The 16,083-nt window shown below is 45.5% G+C and overlaps 1 protein-coding gene across 1 annotated transcript in view; it reads left to right on the top strand.

Moving 5' to 3' along the window:
- Positions 1-15,477, top strand: part of LOC144694248 (nucleotidyltransferase MB21D2) — an 83,512-nt gene extending 68,035 nt beyond the window's left edge. The window contains exon 3 of the mRNA XM_078564592.1: positions 13,367-15,477. The gene's annotated coding sequence lies outside the window, so the exon portion shown is untranslated. The remainder of the gene's footprint in view (positions 1-13,366) is intronic.
- Positions 15,478-16,083: the final 606 nt, after the last annotated feature.

Raw genomic sequence — 16,083 nt, 5'->3', positions numbered from 1 at the left:
CCTACCATGAGAACAGAACAATCTGCTCAGCTGTGGGATAACCGCCCCCTTCAGTAACTTGGGATTGTACTGCTCCAGGCCAACATTCCATACATCCAATGGGGAGTGGGGGGACATAAGGCATCCTGAAGGTCCCCAAATGCTTTCTCCCCTACAGGGATCTTATTTGGTTCCTGAGATTTGACTGGATCTGTCAAAAGGGTTTCCGTGATGGGGAGGACTGGGATAAATTATGCAGGCCCCAAATAGTTCATTCTCACTTGTTTATTTGATACAGCTGTGAGCTATTTTCTAATAGTCTCTACCTTGTCAAATTGGGACTTGATTAGATCATCCCAGACTACAAATTAACACACATGGCATTTCCCATGCTTGGCCATCAAGCCTGCCTGACTTAAACTATCCAGCGCTGCTTCTAACATTAAGAAACCTTTCTTCACCCTCATTCAACTCTCCCTGCCTGAATCGTTTCAAGTTCTGCCAACAGTAGCAGTTGGAGGCAGGGGCTCGCCAACCTAAATGTCTGCTTAGTCCCTGTGGTCCATTTTTCTGTCTCGGACTCGCCGCCTGCTTATTACAGTAGACCCATGGCTCTTTCTGTGCCTTTGTCAGGTACTACCTGACGACAGGAGTGGCTGTCTCCATCCGCTTCCCGCATTTTCACAATACGTTCCATCTCATTCCACAGAGGGGCTACTCCCTCCCCTCCCAATCCTCTCTACTAATGGGGATGGGGCTGAGGGAGATCCTGTTAAGCTGCGCTGCTTTAAAAAAACACCAATTGCCCAAGATTGGACAAACCAGCGGAAAAGACTGAGGAACTCCGAGCGCTGATAGATCCCATGCAAATCGAGTTTCCGTGACTTGGAAACCAGACCCCCTCTCTAGATCGAATGATTCACCAGCGTTGAGTTTTTGCTGATTGTACCCATTTGCAGGCCTTCAAGGGAACTAATAAGCACCTTTTTTTTTAAAAGCTTTTAAATATGAAAAAATATTTAATTTGCTAAGAAACTGACAACTGCACACCAATGAAAGTAGTAAGTGATTCTGTATAGTTTTTTTAAACATTCATTTTCAGTAACTAAAAAATCGGGTCACTCAGTAGATTAGGCACTGATTAAAAATGCTTTTTTTATGATCAATCCATTTTCAGCCGTATTAATCAAACTTCACCAGGTTACCGCGCTTAAATATAGAGGGATATTAATTTAATTTAATGCAAGGAGAAAAATATGAAGAATTACATTATCAAGCTGCCCAGTTGTTCTGGTTCATGGGAAATTTTACATTTGTCATTATAAGTGGAAATTCGAACCATAACATTGACTTGGAAACCTAACGCAATCTGTCTCCTGGTTGTCAATTCTGCCCAAAGTGGAAATTCTTGGTCAATATCTAGAAACACAAGTGATTTGTCTCGATGTCCAGAAGATGGAAGGACCGAGGATCTTCTCAAATTGCAGACGTTATGTACAATAACAAGGCACCTAATTCTTGCTATCCCTGCTTTAGCCTTACTGAAATACTGCACCAACCCATCAGTCTGCAGACGATGCACTTGAATTGCAAACAGCCTTAATCCTTTAACAACTTAAGAGGTCTTCTGTTGGTGTGGACATAAATGGGGTGCCCTGATCTGTCAGAATCTCTTTTGGAATTCCATTCCTGGAAAGCATCCTAATCAATTCATTGCCAATGTTTTTGGTATTGTGTTTCATAATAGGGGATAGCCTCTGGATGTCTGGTCGCCTAATCGATAATCAATAGAATATACTAACCACTCTAAAGACCCTGCCAGGTCTGTGGCAACTTTTTCAGAAGGTATGTCGATTGTGGATAGCGCATGGTGATGGAGCTTAGTTCCTGCTAGTTGACATTCTGGAACTAAATTGCAATGCAAGATAACATCTTTATGAATCACTTGACAAAAAATAAAATCATTGCAAGGATCTTTTCCTGTGCTTTCCCTACCCAGAGATGTCTATCCAACAGTCAGTCAGATCTAATATTAGCTGTCGGAAGGAAGGAGCCAAATGTTTGCTCTATCTATATCCCTGTGCTCACTGGTCTCTCTCTACAGCAAATCATTCACAATTATGCAGTTAATCCCAGATCCTCCTAGAAAACTGCACATGGCTCACAGGGACTGGGCTCTGGCTTCTTAGACCATTTCCTACTGTTAGGATGGGGTCTGGGCATATTACAAGATGATGTCCTAACGATTCTCAGATTTAACGTTGCTTTAACATGATCCAAGATGTCACAATGATCTCTTCATGCTACAGTTCAGCCTCCTTGTCCACTGTCAGGATCTCACTAATCATTGATTAGTGACGTCTCTTCGATTATGAGCCGATTCCTCCCATCATCACAGGTGTCGCTGGCTAGGCCATCACTAATTGCCCTTGTTCAGAGGGCATTTAAGAGTCAACCACATTGCTGTGGGTCTGGAGTCCCATGTAGGCCAAACCAGGTAAGGGTGGCAGCTCTTCTTCCCAGATCGGCAATGGTTCCATGATTGTCATCAGACTTTAAATTCCAGATTTTTTATTGAATTTCACTACCTGCCATGGTGGGATTTGAACCTGGGTGCCCAGAGCATTACATTGGGTCTCTGGAACACTAGTCAGTGACAATGCCACTGCCTCACCGCCTCAACTCTCATTCCTGTGTCTCTAGCCATTGGCCTCCTGATCCTGCCCATCTCCTGACAGTTGGAATTAGAGCTCTGATGAACCACTATGTACCTCGGGCTGCAGCCATGGGGTCAGATATATCAGATTGTACATTTGTGACCTTGGAGATGTCCCCATCCCATAGCCTGTGTGTGATGCATATGCATGTACACACATACACATATAAAATGCTAGCGTGAATGTTTTGCATATGTCAAATATGTGTATGTATGTATATAGTATATTCATTGTGTATATGGATATAAATAGGTTGAAGCAGATCCACAGAATAGAGCTTTACTGGTTAAATTGGGCCACATTTATACACCCACAAAAGCCGTGTCTTTATCTGCAGCGATGGATCAAATAGTAACAGGGATTACTGTCCAGTTTACACCTTCTCACTCTCTGTCCCTTCCTCTGAATCATTTTGTCCATTACTGACTGCGAAAATTCCTGACTCAAGGGAATGTAAGTTTTCTTAAAGCTGTACCACCTTGCCTTGGTAATTCTGGAATTTCCGATAACCTCTTGTCTCCCTTTCATAAATACAGAGCTCCCAAAGGCCAATGGCTCATGTATCATCCCTCTCCTGCTCTGTTACTGTGGGAGGGATGTGCATGTGTACATTTACAATGAGAGGAGTGTGTGTGTGTGTGTATATATACGAGCGGGTACGTGTGAGTGTGTGTGTGTGTGTGTGTGTGTGTGTGAAACAGAAACATCGAAAATAGGTCATTCGGCCCTTCGAGCCTGCTCCACCATTCAATATGAACATGGCTGATCCTCCATCTTAACGCCATACTTCCACTCTCTCCCCATATCCCTTGACACCTTTAGAGTCTAGAAATCTACCTAGTTCCTTCTTAAGTACATTAGTGGTATTGTCACTGGACTAGTATTCCAGAGACCCAGGGTAATCCTCTGGGGACCTGGGTTCAAGTCCCACCATAGCAGATGGTGAAATTTGAATCCAACAAAAATCTGGAGTTAAAAGTCTGATGATGGCCATGAAACCATTGCTGATTGTCGTAAAAACCCATCTGGTTCAGTGGTGCCCTTTAGGGAAGGAAATCTTTACCCGGTCTGGCCTACACGTGACTCCAGACCCACAGCAGTGTGGTTGACTCTTAATGCCTTCCGAACAAGGGCAATCAGGGATGGGTAATAAACGCTGGTCTAGCCAGCGAGGCCCACATCCCATGAACAAATAGAAAAAAGGTCGACCCAGTCTCTCCTCGTACAACAATCCTGCCATCCCAGGAATCAGTCTGGTGAACCTTCACTGTTTCCCTCTGAGCTAAGGAGACCAAAACTGCACAGGATACTGTGTGTGAGATCCCCGCCATTGATGTATGTCTTTGGTTAAACAGATGACAAAAGTGTGGCCTAGCCATTCCAAATCAGGGAACTCCGTATCTGTATCTTCTGGTAATTGCAGACTCCTGAATTGATCCATTGCTTTTCCTTTCCAAACTGATAATCCTCACCCCATGTTTGAGCGCTCTTTCCCTCTGCTGTATGTGTTTGGCCTCTGAAGTCAAGCGAAACCTCTCTGTGATGTGCATTTCTTTTTAGGGTTCCTCCCTCTATGCACCACACCCCCCCACCCCAAGTCCGTTCCCTGTTGTCTTTTATATATAAAGAAACAGGGCTGCAATCTCGGAGTCAATTTCCCCCTTTGCCTGCTGCTCTGGCCCTGCCTTACACCACCCCCCCACCCCCCTCTAGGCGAATGTTAGTGCCTTTCCTACAGATTCCAACTGGCACTGAAAGGGTGAATATCGTAGGTGATGCTCCTGCAATTCAGTGCCACACTCGGCCTGTGGGCAACCAGAGCATCTGGGAAGGGTGAGGGAACGGGCCAGGTGAGAAATTACTGTACTTTTCAGGTATTAGGACACATGACTTTTCAATATTCACAGCTGGAGTCTCTACAGGAGGTGGCAGAGGGACTGATGGGCACTGACTGTGTTTTATGGTATCGGGGTTCATTTTTGCATTGAAAAGGGTGGAGTTAAACAGATCGCACACTTGCAATTGAACAGCGGGTTAAGGTTTGAATAATGCTGCTGCATAATGCAAGACCATTACCATGGCTAAGGCCATGAGTTACTGATGGAGGAATGCCTCTAGTTCCATTCCCTGTTCTGCCTGAGTTCGCTGATCTGAGTTGAGCTGGGCTGGGCTGGGGTTAGCAGAGATGAGCTTCATGCTAATGGGAAAAAGAGCATGGGGAGTGGGACTAATCGGAAAGCTCTTGCAAGGGGCCGGCACACGCAAGATGGTCCAAACGGCCGCCTCCCTGTGCTGTGTGACCCTATGAACTAACCTCAGCAACACTTAGCCAGGATGAGGGGTGGGGGGGGGCAGGGAAATCAGTCAGTCAGGATCCCTCTTCTGTTGGCTAAGTGGCCCTTGTTGGAAAGCTGTGGAAGCTCAATCGTTGAGCTTGTTCAAGGCAGAAGTTGACTGATTTTGGGATACTAATGACATCAAGGGAAATGGGGTTAGTGGGGGAAAATGGTGGAGAGGTAGATGATAAGCCAACCATCCGTCTGAATGGTGGAGCAGGCTCGATGAGCTGAATGGCCTTCTCCTGTTCCTCTGAAAGTGTGAGGGGTCAGGATTACTTTCAAACACAATGGGTGGAATTCTCTGGCCCCTGGAGGCGATGGGTGTCTTGGCGGGCATGAGTGGACAATATGGGGAGATGGCCAAAAATCGGTTTTACGCCCTTGTGAAACCAGTTTGCGCTCGTCCACTCCGCCTGTCAATGGCGGGCTGCGTTTCCCACTGCCGCACATTGGGAACCGAATTTCCAATACTTTTAGCATCTCATAATGAGTCCTGCTCTCCGGAATCTTCCCCCCCCTCCCTCCATGCTGGACGATCTGGGCACAGCGACGTGTTTCACAGCTGTACACGAGCGACGTGCACCTGGCGAGCTGCCCTTCACTCGGGACTTCGAGGTTGGTTTGCCCACCTTGCTTCGGGCAGCACTCGCAGTCATCAGCGCCACGTCACTTTCAGGGAGGTCTCGGGCAGGTCTCTACTGACCAGACCAACCGTGAGGCGGTGGCTAGGGCTAGGGCTTGCTTGGGGGAAGGGGAAGGAGTGGCCCCAGGCAGGGGAAGAGCTGTGGTTTAGATATGATAGCCAGACTGAGGAAACGGTGAGGTAACAGTGTGACGGGCGATTCAGAGGCTGCCCACCAGCGAGACGGTGCATTTCTTATCGCTGCACAATTAATGAGGCGGGAAGTGCACAACACGGCACGAAAACCCGTTATTGCGGCTAGCGGGTAAAACATCATTTTTCACACCCGCTACCGCACTTGGTACAAATCTGGGACGATCACGCCCAATGCCTTGGATTAAGTGAGTCTCAACAACAAATTGGATCTAATGGGACAAAGAATTTGCATTTCGAGCTGCAAACCTCTTTGCAACTAACTTGAATATTTTGGAAGTGTAGCTACTGTTATAACATAGGCAAACAGGGCAGCCAGTTAGCACACGAGGAGATTCCACAAACCAGCCATGAGATAATGACCAGAAAACCTGTTTTAGTAATGAGGAAAAAAAATATGGACCAGAACAGCAGGGAGAGCTTCCCCCCTCCCTGCTCTTTTCGAATAGTGGCATTGGATCTTTTATATCCACCTGAGAGAGCAGATGGGGCCTCAGTTTAATGTCTCATGCAGAAGACAGTGCAGCACTCCCTCAGCACTGCACTGGGAATGACTGCTTGTTTATTTTGTGCTCAAGACTCTAGACGGAATTTGGCAATTGATTGAATTTTCAGACTTTGCCAAAGGATGGGAGGCGGCCTGCCTCACATCCAAACCTGGGCACAATGCCAGAGATGGGACATGATTATGGGTGATTAAAAGCTGGCGAAAATTCATTGAGAAGCCTAGCAGCTCACACCACGAGGAGAGAGTTGCTAATCCGTTCTAAGATGAGTATAATGAGATTTGACTGAAATATCTTTTAACCTGCCCAGATGGAATATGAGAATCCAAAGTGAGTGAAACATTGTGGTTAAAGTGACCAGGAGAGGTTTAAACATAATGCACTGATGTAAGTGGACATTTGTTTTCTGTAGCGCACCAGTTCTAATATAGCGGTGCTGACATGTAAGTTATATATGCTGGGGAGGGACATGAGGCTTGCCTGGGCCAGTCCAGGCTGCTGCATGGTTGGTTCTGGTAGTTGGCCAATTTCTGAGACCAAAAGTGAGATAACTCCTTGGGGACAAGTCATTCTGAAGCTGGTTTCATTTGCCTTTCTTTACCCTTCAACCGACATCACTAAAGCAAGTGATCTGATCATTATCACGTTGCTGTTTGTGGGATCTCACTGTGCTGAAATTGGCTGCTGTGTTTCCTATATCACGGCACAATGACTACGCTTCAGGTGTTTTTCATTGGTTTTAAATCACTTTGGAATGTCCTGAGGTTGTTCACTAGAATCTCAGAACGGTTACAGCACAGGAGGAGGCCATTTGGCTTGTCATGTCTGTGCTGACTCAGCATCAAATTTACTCAGCAATTCACCCCGAGCCACTCCCCCTGCCTTCTCCCTGTAGCCACGCACATTCTTCCTCTTCAGGTAATAACCCAATTCTCTCTTGAGTACCTCGATTGACCCTGGCTCCACCACACTCTCGGTGGTTCAAGGAGGCAGCTCACCGCCTACCATCTCGAGGGCAATTAGGGATGGGCAATAAATGCTGGCCCAGCCAGCGACGCCCACATCCCATAAACAAATAAAGAAAAAAGATTCCGAATCCTGACGCTGTTGTGGAAAGGCTTTGCCTCATGTCGCCAATTGCTGCCTTTGCCAATTACCTTAAATCTCTGGCCTCTGGTTCGCAACCCTTCCACCAATGGGAACAGTCTCTCCTGATGCAAGTTCGTTCTGTTTTTCCACTTCCTGCTCTCCCACTTCACTTCAGTTGGAGCGATTAGGAGATTGGGTAAATTTTCTGTGGAAATATTGCCCTGTCGATTATTTGAAGCTCACTCACCCACTTGTTTTTTTTAAAAAAAAGTAGTATCTGCTTTGCTGGAGCGTGCCAGCAATAGTTGGGGCTGCTTCTCTTTCCATGACTAATAATCTCTAGCTCTTGCCTTCATGCCCTCTCTTTCTCTGGCACCACATCGGTCTATTCTCAGTCTTAAACATGTTCTCACTCCCCTCTCTCATTACCTTGTTGCTCTTCTCCTACTTTATTATTACCAATATGGCCATCATTTCTCTGAACAATCCTCCTTTGTGTTCCAAATATCTCAGCCTATACCACCTCCTCTCTACTTGTTCATTTGTTGATATTCAGACCAATCTCACCATCTTCCTACTCTAGTTTTGCCTGGATTGCCTGCAAAGCTATGGAACTCCTCCGCTCCCTCAGTTTGTCTTTCTCCTATAATTGGCAGGTTTAGAAACAAAAGTGCCCCATTACCATCCCACCATCTTCTGATTTACATCACCCCTCTCTCCCACTCTTTGGCAATGTTTTGAACTTTACCTTTTGACCCTTTCTCCTGGGGCTTGTCAATTACATACATAAGATGTTCAATGGGGATTGGTTGATTCAAACGTCTCCGTCGGTCTATTTCTCAGGATCTTACAACCAGGAATGTAATTGTGCATCAAAAGACCACATACCATAGAATGATGGGGCAGAAAATGAGGCCATTCAGCCCGTTTGTGCCTCTGCTGCCTCTTTGGAAAAGCTATGTAGTTCATCCTACTTCCCTGCTCCTCCTGTCGAGCCCCGTCATTTCTCTTCTTTTCAAATACTTATTCGATTCCCTTTTGGAAGTTTCTATTGAATCTACTTCCACCGCCCTTTCAGGCAGTGCATTCCAGATCAGCATAACTCAATGTAAAACAAATTTCTTCCCATCTCTTAAGATAAAAGCAAAATACTGCGGATGCTGGAAATCTATAACAAAAACAAAACTGCCTGGAAAAACTCAGCACGTCTGGCAGCATCTGCGGAGAGGGATACAGTTGACGTTTTGAGTCCGTATGACCCTTCATCAGAACTGACTCGAAACGTCAACTGTATCCCTGTCTCCGCAGATGCTGTCAGACCTGCTGAGTTTTTCCAGGCAGTTTTGTTTTTGTTCTCCCCATCTCCCCTGGATTTTTTTAAACAATTATTTTAAATCTATGTTGCCTGGTCACTGACCCTCCTGCCAGTGTGAATAGTTTCTCCTGATTTACTCTTATCTAAATCTCTCAATTTGGAAACCCTTTATTAAAGGATCTAATGGGAGAGAATGGTGTTGTGGTAGGAAAACTGGGCTAATGGCTCAGGCTGATGTCCTGGGAACACAGATTCAAATCACAGTGCAGAAGAGGCCCTTCGGCCCATCGAGTCTGCACCGACATGTGAGAAACACCTGACCTACTTACCTAATCCCATTTACCAGCACTTGGCCCATAGCCTTGAATGTTATGACGTGCCAAGTACTCATCCAGGTACTTTTTAAAGGATGTGAGGCAACCCGCCTCCACCACCCTCCCGGGCAGCGCATTCCAGACCGTCACCACCCTCTGGGTAAAAAAGTTTTTCCTCACATCCCCCCTAAACCTCCTACCCCTCACCTTGAACTTACATCCCAACATGGCTGCTGATGGAATTTAAATTCAATTAATAAATCTGGAATTCAAATCAAACCTGGACTGATTATAATGAATTGATGTTAAAAACCTATCTGCTTCACTATGTCCTTTTGGTCTGCCTTACATGTGACTCCAGATCCACAGCAATGTGGTTGAAACTAACTGCCCACGGAAACATAGAAAATAGGAGGAGTTGTAGGTTGTTTGGGTCTTCGAGCCTGCTCCACCATTCAATCTGATTTTGGCTGATCCTCTATCTCAACGCCATACACCCGCTTTCTCCCCATACCCCTTGATGCCTTTAGAGTCTAGAAATCTATCTATTTCCTTCGGAAATATATTCAGTGACTTGGCCTCCACAGCCCTCTGGGGTAGAGAATTCCACAGGTTCACCACCCTCTGACTGAAGAAGTTTCTCCTCATCTCAGCCCTAAATGGTCTACCCTGTATCCTGAGACTGTGACCCCCAGCCAGAGGAAATATCATCCCTGCATCCAGTCTGTCCATCCCTGTCAGAATTTTATATGTTTCAATGAGATCCCCTCTCATTTTTCTAAACCCCAGTGAATACAGGGCTTAGTCGGCCCAATCTCTCCTCATACGACAATCCTACCGTCCCAGGAATCAGCCTGGTGAACCTTCGCTGCACTCCCTCTACGGCAAGTATATCTTTAGGTAAGGAGACCAAAACTGCACACAATACTCCAGGTGAGGTCTCATCAAGGCCCTGTGCAGCTGCAGTAAGACATCCTTGCTCCTGTACTCAAGACCTCTCGCAATGAAGGCCAACATACCATTTGCCTTCTTAACTACTTGCTGCACCTGCATGCTTGCTTTCAGTGACTGGGGTATAAGAACACCCCAGGTCCCTTTGAACATCAACATTTCCCAACCTATCACCATTTAAATAAAACTCTGCCATTCTGTTTTTCCTACCGAAATGGATAACTTCACACTTATCCACATCATACTGCATCTGCCATGTATTTGCCCACTCACTCAACCCGTCTCAACATCCTCCTCATCGCTCACATTCCCATCAAGTTTTGTGTTGTCGGCAAACTTGGAAATATTACGTTTTTATTATACATTAAATATTACAAATGCCTTGCAAGCCCCTCAGTTTAAGGGCATTAGGAATGGGCAACAAATGCTGGCCTTGCCAGTGACACTCACATCCCATGGAAGAATAAAGAATAAATTAAATCTCTCCTTAACCTTTCCTACTCAGTGGAGAACAGTCCCAGTTTGTGTATCGGTTGTGAAAAGAATAAAAATTCAAGATAGTGATTGAGTTGGAACATTGATATATGTTCGTTATTCGTGGTCATGCCAGTAGAAGAAATATTTATATAAACATCCTTCACGACCTCAAGTTGCCCAAAAGTGCATTTCAGTCAATGAAATACTTTTCAAATGCAGCTACTGTTGTAACATAGGAAAAATGACAGCCAATTTGCACACAGTAAGCTCCCACAAACAAAAGGTGATAATGACCAGTCATATTTTAGCGATGTTAGTTGAGGGATAAGTATTGGCCCAGAACACTCCCTTGCTCTTCTTCATAGTGTCTTGGAATCTTTTTCATCCACCTGAAAGGGCAGATGGGGTCTCAGTTTAATATCTCATCCGTGGGCAAGTGCGCCACTGACAGTGCAGCGCTCCATCAGTACTACGCTGGGAGTGCCGGCTTAGATTCTGGGCTGAAGCCCCTGGAGTTGAGGACTCGAACCAGCAGCCTATCCATTCAGGGACAAGTGTGCCACCCACTTAGCCACATGTGCCACCTTAGAAGGCTGACACTGCTTGAAATAGGGAAGTGTTGAAGAATTCCATCCATTGTGGTAGCCTCCCTTTCTCTTGCTGACACTGCCCTCGCGCATGCATCTCTGTGTTTGTGTTGGCCTTTATGTTTGTGTTTCTTTCATTTTAATTTCTACTTTCCAAACATTCTATTAGGGATTTGATTATATGATTTGCATATATTGCAGACTTCACTAATTAGGCTTAAATCCTCTGTGTACAGGAACTCTGCAGTCTAATTAGAAATGAAACCTCCTAGCATTGAGACATAATCTAAGCACCCAGTTTTGCTACTGGGATTTCAATGCATTGTGATGCTGTGTGTGTGCAGTTTTCATACTGTGCCCTCTTGAATTGTGAAAAACAGCCAGAGGGAAAATTAAATTATACGACTGTCCTTCCAAACATATTTGCAGAAAAATAATTGAGCTGTGTAACACTGGGGTACAGTACTGGTGGGGACAGGTCTGTCACTGTATAACACTGGGGTACAGTACTGGTGGGGACAGGTCTGTCACTGTATAACACTGGGGTACAATACTGGTGGGGACGGGTCTGTCACTGTATAACACTGGGCTACAGTACTGATGGGGACAGATCTGTCCTGTATAACACTGGGGTACAGTACTGGTGGGGACAGGTCTGTCACTGTATAACACTGGGGTACAGTACTGGTGGGGACAGGTCTGTCACTGTATAACACTGGGGTACAGTACTGGTGGGGACGGGTCTGTCACTGTATAACACTGGGCTACAGTACTGGTGGGGACAGGTCTGTCACTGTAAAACAATGGGGTACAGTACTGGTGGGGACAGGTCTGTCACTGTATAACACTGGGCTACAGTACTGGTGGGGACAGGTCTGTCACTGTATAACACTGGGGTATAGTACTGGTGGGGACAGGTCTGTCACTGTATAACATTGGGGTACAATACTGGTGTGTACAAGTCTGTCATTGTATAACACTGGGGTACAGTACTGGTGGGGACAGGTCTGTCACTGTAAAACAATGGGGTACAGTACTGGTGGGGACAGGTCTGTCACTGTATAACACTGGGCTACAGTACTGGTGGGGACAGGTCTGTCACTGTATAACACTGGGGTATAGTACTGGTGGGGACAGGTCTGTCACTGTATAACATTGGGGTACAATACTGGTGGGTACAAGTCTGTCATTGTATAACACTGGGGTACAGTACTGGTGGGGACAGGTCTGTCACTGTAAAACAATGGGGTACAGTACTGGTGGGGACAGGTCTGTCACTGTATAACACTGGGCTACAGTACTGGTGGGGACAGGTCTATCACTGTATAACACTGGGGTATAGTACTGGTGGGGACAGGTCTGTCACTGTATAACATTGGGGTACAATACTGGTGGGTACAAGTCTGTCATTGTATAACACTGGGGTACAGTACTGGTGGGGACGGGTCTGTCACTGTATAACATTGGGGTACAATACTGGTGGGGACGAGTCTGTCACTGTATAACACTGGGATACAGTACTGGTGGGGACGGGTCTGTCACTGTATAACACTAGGGTGCAGTACTGGTGGGGACGGGTCTGTCACTGTATAACACTGGGGTACAGTACTGGTGGGGTCGGGTCTGTCACTGTATAACACTGGGGTACAGTACTGGTGGGACAAGTCTGACACTGTATAACACTGGGATACAGTACTGGTGGGGACAGGTCTGTCACTGTATAACACTGGGGTACAGTACTGGTGGGGACGGGTCTGTCACTGTATAACACTGGGGTACAGTACTGGTGGGGACAGGTCTGTCACTGTATAACACTGGGGTACAGTACTAGTGGGGACAGGTCTGTCACTGTATAACACTGGGGTACAGTACTAGTGGGGACAGGTCTGTCACTGTATAACACTGGGGTACAGTACTGGTGGGGACAGGTCTGTCACTGTATAACACTGGGGTACAGTACTGGTGGGGACAGGCCTGTCACTGTATAACACGGGGGTACAGTACTGGTGGGGACGGGTCTGTCACTGTATAACATTGGGGTACAGTACTGGTGGGGACGGGTCTGTTACTGTATAACACTGGGGTACAGTACTGGTGGGGACGGGTCTGTCACTGTATAACACTGGGGTACAGCACTGGTGAATACAAATGATTAAGAACCAATATCTTGCAGAATATTGATTGTACGTTCGTGATTTTTTTTCATGTATTGGTATCAAAGAATATTTAAACCCAGTTTCATTTTGTGCAGGCAGAGGTGATGAGAATCTTTGCGATGGTTATTCACTCTGGGGAAGTTTTGTGCCATTGCTGCAGTATCACCTTAAAACAAAAAGAAACCTTAGCTTTTCATGGGTTGGAACGAGAGTATTGCTCATGAACCAAAGCTGGTTGTGGAGAGGTTTGGAAATGGAATCCTGTGTCTTGTCTGACTTTGCTTTGGCGGCTGTTGTGACCCAGCTGTGGATAAGACTGAGTGACCGTGCAGAGAGTCCTGCAAACTGACTATTGCCTTTTTGTGATCAAATGATTTTGAAAACATTTTTTTTTTTCAATTTCTCATGAATATAAAAAAATAGGAGGAATTTTGCTTCCACAGCCCACCTTTGGGTGGGTTGGTAAGGGTGCAGCATGAAAGGGTTAAGTGAAGGATGATTTTGAGATGGTGGTGGAAGTCATTATATAAGGATTTTCCCTGGAGATGTTTAAAACATGGGAAATGATAAACAATGATGTAAGTGGATTACAGAGGCACATTACACCCTACTCTTATCTGAAGTGACTTTTAGATTGTAAGGCTTGGTCTGGCAAACTGTGCCTTTTCTAATAGGTTATTATGAATAAGAGCTTAAAGAGCTCTAATAAGGAAGGCATACTCAGTACCTTCTCTGTGGTTATTGTGTGGAGCTTTTCGAATCTTGTTTGAGTTTTCCTGTGGTTTTACACAAGGGGAGTGTACACGCTGTCTCCCCCACAGCCTTTACACTACTGCAACATTTCAAGCAAACTGCAACTTGCACTAATACATTGATCATACCATGATAATGTGTCCCTGAATGTACTGTTTGGGAAGTATGAACTTATCCATGTTATATAATGTTTCCTTTGCATGATCGGGGTGTTGGAATGGTTAGGGAATGGGGGGTCAATTCTACAGTTTTGGGGAGCAGTTCTTAGCCTCTCCACATTGCAGACTTTCCCCCACAAACACTCGCCACCCCAACACGCACCCCACCCCACCCCCCACCATCTCCCTCATTTGTTCAGTTCACTTGAGTGCGTTTCTTCTCCCACGATTTCCTTGCCTCTCTTGCCACAGTCCAACTTACCCTGAAGAGAGAGGTATAGGTTGTTTGACTTTGGTGGGTGTTGCAATGGACTGTGTGCACGAATAGAGGGCAGAAACACTTGACATCTGTTGCCACCAATCAATATTCTGTGCATTAGTTGAACATTTCATAGAATGATTCAGCAAAGGAGACAATTCAGCTCATTGTGCCTGTGCTGGCTCTATTGAAAGTTACTGTTGAATCAGCTTCCACTGCCCTTTCAGGCAAGCATTCTAGATCACAGCAACTCGCTGTGTGAAAATAGTGTTTCCTTGTGCCTGTTCTGATTCTTTTGCCAATTATATTCCACCTTTGCCTCCAGTTACCAAACCTCCTGTCGGTGGAAACAATTTATTCTCATCTACTGCCCTTCACTATGATGTTGAACACCTGTATCAAATGCGAATGTGGTGGAGGCAGGTTCAATTGAAGCATTCAAAAGGGAATTAGACTATTTTCTGAAAACGAAGAACGTGCAGGGTTATGGGGAGAAGGCAAGGGAATGGCAATAGATGAGTTGCTCATTCGGAGAGCTGGTGCAGACATGATGGGCTGAATGGCCTCCTGCGCCATAACGATTCTGCAATTCTGAAATCTCTCTTTAGCCTTTTCTCTAAGGGGAACAATCCAGCTGATGTTCTCTCTACGTGTAACAGAAGATTAATTTTCCTTTTTTGTCTATTTAATGTTTCTCTTTGGATATTTGAAGGTTTGAAGGGGTGGCGTAGTGATATCATCAACTGGACTAGTATTCCAGAGACTCAGTGTAATGCTCTGGGATTCCAGGTTCAAATCCCACCACAGCAGATGGTGAAATCTGAATTCAATAAAACACTTGGAATTAAAAATCTAATGATGACCATTGTCGTAAAATCCCACCTGGTTCACTGATGCCCTTTTAGGGAAGAAAATCCGCTGTCCTTACCTGCGCTGGCCTACATGTGACTCCAGATCCACAGCAATGTGGTTGACCTTTAAGTGCCCTCTGAAATGGCCTAGCAAGCTCTCAAGGGCAATTAGGGATGGGCAATAAATGCTGGCCCAGCCAGCGAAGCCCACATCCCATGGATGATAAAAAGAATAGAGAAGTTTTTGGTGATGAATATGCAATATGGCTTGGTAAGTTGAAGCCTCACAAACATCAACTATTCACAACATAAGTAATTTATAACAGTCTGAGGTGCCTATCAAACCTGCACTCACAAGCCAGTCCATTAATGCAATGGTTTGCAGGGCCACAAGGAGCTGTCTTTTCTGTTCAGTTTACGAAACTGACTGGACGTATTCTGTGAGATTTCATCAAATGACCTCAAATCTCACTTCCCCTGCCACCCTTTCCCCCACCCACCCCCCTGCCTTCCTACAGACAAGTTGGAAAGCAAGTTGACCCTTCATTACCTGTTTGATGAGTCTTGGTGGTCACTCAGCATTTTGCCTCCTGTTGCCAACAATTTTTGTAACTAATAGACTCAAGTGTTAAAAGAAAACGGGGGGAAAAAAGCGCAATTTGCTTAACGCTACCTATGATTTTTCTCCTGGGTTTTGCTTACAGCAGGTGTCCTGGAGATTAACCTTCAATTACTGGACAATGCAGGGTGGCTGGTAATCCTATGTTATGTTTACAATCAACACATTGAACAATTCT

The sequence above is a fragment of the Cetorhinus maximus genome, chromosome 19, assembly GCF_964194155.1.
Source record: "Cetorhinus maximus chromosome 19, sCetMax3.hap1.1, whole genome shotgun sequence".
Lineage (NCBI taxonomy): Eukaryota > Metazoa > Chordata > Chondrichthyes > Lamniformes > Cetorhinidae > Cetorhinus > Cetorhinus maximus.
Note: the sequence above shows the minus strand (reverse complement) of the source record. Positions and strands in the feature narration are given on the sequence as shown.